The sequence below is a fragment of the Nomascus leucogenys genome, chromosome 7b (genome assembly GCF_006542625.1).
Source record: "Nomascus leucogenys isolate Asia chromosome 7b, Asia_NLE_v1, whole genome shotgun sequence".
Classification (NCBI taxonomy): Eukaryota; Metazoa; Chordata; class Mammalia; order Primates; family Hylobatidae; genus Nomascus; species Nomascus leucogenys.
In genome coordinates this window covers 85,956,593-85,961,544 of record NC_044387.1, presented here as the reverse complement: position 1 = coordinate 85,961,544, position 4,952 = coordinate 85,956,593, and the positions used below count along the sequence as shown (strand labels likewise).

General features: G+C 42.2%; 1 pseudogene; it reads left to right on the top strand.

The window, feature by feature from the left end:
• Window positions 1-806: 806 nt before the first annotated feature.
• On the top strand, window positions 807-4,630 carry LOC100604278 (annotated as a pseudogene).
• Window positions 4,631-4,952: the final 322 nt, after the last annotated feature.

Here is a 4,952-nt window from a genome sequence, read left to right as displayed (position 1 = left end):
GAAAGTAGGTTCTCACCAGACACCAGATCTGCTGATGTGTTGACCTCGGACTGCCCAGACTCTTGAACTGTGAGAAATAGATTTCTGTTGTTTATAAGCCCTCCAGTCTATGGTATTTTGTTGTAACATCTCAAAAGAACTAAAACTGGAACCTACACACACTTCTTTCTGTCAAGCCATTCTAAAGTACGTTGGCAACAACATGACAATTTATCCGTAAATATTTTAGCATATAGCTCTCACAAACAAGGACATTCTCTCACACAACCTAACACTATTACCAGGCCTTTCATTTTTTGTTGTAGTAGTTGTTGTTGTTATTGTTGTTTTGAGACGGAGTTTCACTCTCATTGCTCATGCTGGAGTGCAGTGGCACGACATTGGCTCACTGCAACCTGTGCCTCCTAGGTTCAAGCAATTCTCCTGCCTCAGCCTCCTGAGTAGCTGGGATTACAGGTGCCCACCACCACGCCTGGCTAATTTTTGTATTTTTAGTAGAAACGGGGCTTCACCATGTTGGCCAGGCTGCTCTCAAACTCCTGACCTCAGGTGATCCACCTGCCTCAGCCTGCAAAAGTGCTGGGATTACAGGAATGAGCCACCATGCCCAGCCTACCAGGCCTTTTAAAAAGTGAATTCAGGGGCTGCAGCAGTGCTGGCTTTAGATGATGACATGGTGAGGAGTGGGTTTGAGGCATGAGAATCACAAGGCCGTTTCCCAGCCTCTCTCTTTACTTCTCTGGGTCTTCTCAGAGAAAGAAGGCTGAGAAAATTACTTTTCCCACTAAAACACACCACCAGCTTTCATGAAAGTGAACAGAGAAATGAAGCGCCTTTATGTGGACGGCCTTAGCCAGGAAATTTCTGAGACAGTCCTCCAAAATCAGTTCAGCAGATTTGCAGAAGTCTCAGAAGTGGAGATCATCACACGGAAAGATGACCAAGGAAACCCACAGAAAGTCGTTGCATATATCAACATCAGTGTAGCAGAAGCAGACCTGAAAAAGTGTATATCTGTTTTAAATAAAACAAAATGGAAAGGTAGAACATTACAAATTCAACTAGCAAAAGAAAGCTTTTTGCACAGATTGGCCCAAGAGACAGAAGAAGCAAAAGCTAAGAAAGGAAAATCAACAACAGGTAACACCAACTTGTTAGAAAAGATAGGAGGAGTGGAATTCCATATGAAAGCTGCACCAGGGACAGAAGCGCCAGGGTATAAGCATTGGGTTGTGAGCAAATTTGGAAGAGTGTTACTTGCTCTTCACCTTAAAAATTATCATAAATGTAAAATTATAAAATATGATCCCTCAAAATACTGCCACAACCTAAAGAAGATAGGGGAGGATTTCACAAACACCATTCCTATGTCCAGCCTGACTTGGGAACTGGAAGGAGGGAATGACCCTATGAGTAAGAAATGGTGAGGAGACTTCTCTGACTTTCATGGCCCTCTCAAGAAGATGATAAAAGTGCAGAGGGATGACAGTTCCACTGGGTCTCTGGCCATGAGTCCAAGGTCCGGGTGGGTAATAAAGAGACCACCCTCAACACAGCAACAAGCTGCACAAAAACAAACTTCTAATTCCACTACTCCTAAATCATCTCCTGTACCTGTTTCTGATGCTCAGAAACTTTAAAATCTACCCTTTAGGATTTCTGGATTGGAAACTGCCAAGAAGAGAAATGGCATTTCTGATGATGATATTGATTCTAAAGATGAATTAAGAATGATGGTTGCAAAAGAGGAAAACTTACAGAGAACTACACAATCCTCAATAAATGAATCTGAAAATAATCTCTTTGAAGTTGTAAGGGATGACTTCAAATCAGGAGTTCACAAATTGCATTCTTCAACAGGTTTAGGTATCAAAAATAATGTCTCTTGCCATGACAATGATGATGATATTATGAGAAATGATTGTGAGTATGACTCAGGAGATACAGATGAAATCATTGCGATGAAAAAAAATGTTGCTAAGGTCAAAAACAGTACAGAATTTTCACAAATGGAAAAATCTACAGACAAGAAAACTTCCTCCAAAAATAGAGAAAACTGTGACCTTTCTGATCACTGTATTAAAGTACAAAAAAGAAAAAGCAATGTAGAGTCAGCCCTTGGTCGTGGATTAAAGGCTCTTAATCGCAAATCTCCCTCTCACTCCAATAGCAATGAAGATGCTGATTCTGCATCAGAATTAGCTGACTCTGAAGGAGACAAGGAGTATAATGCCGTGATGAAAAACCACCTTCGTGTGAATCTCACTTCAGCTGATTTGGAACAATTGGCTGGCAGTGAACGGAAGGTTTCCAATGAAGGTACTGAGAGTGACGGACCAGAAACCATCAGACCATGCAAGTTTGACAGAGGCTCCAACAGCCCCAAGACTCCCACTGGCCTCCACAGACGCAGACACTGTATTTGTCCTGAGGACACTGTGGCTTCCCTGTTAGAAGGAGAGGAGAGCACCTGTGGCAAACAGAAACCAAAGGAAAACAACTGAAAGCCAGGATTCCAGGTTTTCAAGGGAGTAGGCTGTTTATATGAAAAAGGAGTCAATAAAAAAATCCTTGAAAGACAATGTTGCCTCTAACAATATTAATAAAGATCAGAATTCCATGAAACATGTGGGTTCCAGGATCATATCCATGGAAGATGGGTCCCCACATGTTAATGGCTCATCGGGTGAACTGACTTCGTGCCAATATGCAAAGAAGGCGAATGGCCCAAACTATATTCAGCCTCAAAAAAGTCAGAACACTTTTGAGAGCCAGGATTGCAAGGCAGTGTCCACTAGCAGTTCTTTGAGACGGAGTCTCGCTCTGTCGCCCAGGCTGGAGTGCAGTGGCGCAATCTCGGCTCACTGCAAGCTCTGCCTCCTGGGTTCACGCCATTCTCTTGCCTCAGCCTCTCCGAGTAGCTGGGACTACAGGCGCCCGCCACCACGCCCGGCTAATTTTTTTTGTATTTTTAGTAGAGACGGGGTTTCACCATGGTCTCGATCTCTTGACCTCGTGATCCGCCCACCTCGGCCTCCCAAAGTGCTGGGATTACAAGCATGAGCCACCGCGCCCAGCCCCACTAGCAGTTCTGAAAAGAGAAGTAAGAATTCTATTTCTAGTTTATTGCCATTAAAAGATAAGAAGTCCTTATGTCTCAGTGCAAAGACTCACAACATAGGCTTTGACAAATACAGCTGCCACAGTACCACAAAGACAGAAGCTTCAGAGGAAGAGAGGTCTGACTCAAGCAGCCTCACATCTCTTGAGAAATCACCAAAGGTCTCATCCAAGGACACTCAGGAAATCAAACCTGATTTCTCACTATCTATTAGTAATTCCTCAGATCTGAGTGCTAAGGATAAGCATGCTGAAGATGATGAGAAGAATTTGGCAGCCTTGGAAGTGAGGCAAAAAGCAAAAGAAGTGAAGAAGAAGCTGGTGCATAGTGCTCTGGCAAATTTGGATGGTCATCCAGAGGATAAACTAACATACATCATCTTCAGTTCTGACAGTGAATGTGAAACAGAGGAGATTTCGACTCAGGAGCAGAGCCATCCAGGAGAAGAATGGGTGAAACAGTCTATGGGTAAAACATCGGGGAAGCTGCCTGATAGCAGTGATGATGAGGAATCTGATTCTGAAGATGACAGTAACAGATTCAAAATTAAACCTCAGTTTGAGGGCAGAGCTGGACAGAAGCTCATGGATTTACAGTCGCACTTTGGCACTGATGACAGATTCTGCATGAATTCTCGATTTCTAGAAAGTGACAGTGAAGAGGAACAGGAAGAGGTAAATGAAAAGAAACCTGCTAGGAAGAAGAGCTTGCTGAAGAAAAAAAAGAAAGCCCTGGATGCTGTACAAAGTGTTTTCAAAATCAACTTAAGCAATTCTACAAAGGATCAGTAGCTGCTAAGAAATTTAAGGGCATCGTACATTATGATCCAACAAAGCAAGACCATGCCACTTACAAAAGAAAAAGAGATGATAAACCAAAAGAAAGTAAAGAAAAAGGAAAAAAGAAAAGGGAGGAAGCTGAAAAGCTACTTGAGGTGTCTTAAGAAACGTATTATAACACTGCCATGGATCTGAAAGAAATATTTCAAACTTCAAAATATGCCGGTGAAAAGGAAGAGGACACACCCTGGAATGAGGAGTGTGGTAAAGAGAAACCTGAGGAAATCCAGGACCTGCAGCTCAGACCAGTGGGGCTGAGCAGCCCAGCAGGTTCACTTTCTCCCTTTTTGATTCAGACACTAAAGACATAAAGGAAGAGACCCACAGAGTTGAAACAGTGAAACCTGGAAAGATTGTCTCTCCAGGTTTCTGGAGATGAGGAAGACCCTTGTTTCCAAGACTGCAGTTCAGAAGAGGAAGATGTTACTGAAGGAACAGGTCACAGAAAGTCCAGCCCTGGAGAAGCATCATTACCTGAGAAAGAGACCACTAGATTTTTCTTTTTCTCTAAGAATGATGAAAGACTTCAAGTAGAAGTAGGTTCTGATTTATTCTGGAGAGGAGTGGGGAGTAATATTAGCAGGAACTCTTGGGAGGCCAGAACAACAACCTGGGTATGGATTGTCGGAAGAAACATAAAGATGCAAAAAGGGAAATGAAACCAAAATAACAAATATCAGCATTGGGTTTGATACTGAATGTGAACAAGGCTCGCCTTAAGGAAACTGACTCAGAAAATAGTCTTAGCTGACAAAAAAGAAATTTCAGAGTGGAGGAATTTTGAAAATCTGGCTGGTGGAATATCGTTCTGGTTGTCATCTTTTTCTGTGGAACTCCTCTGCATTTCTTCCTAAGTAATTACTTCAAAAAATTAAGTTCAACTTATTAAAAAGGAAAAAAATTGAATTCAATAACATCATTAAACATCTTAGCCATACTGAAATTGTCCCACTTGTCCCCAAAATGTCTTTTATAGCTGTTTAAAATTCAGC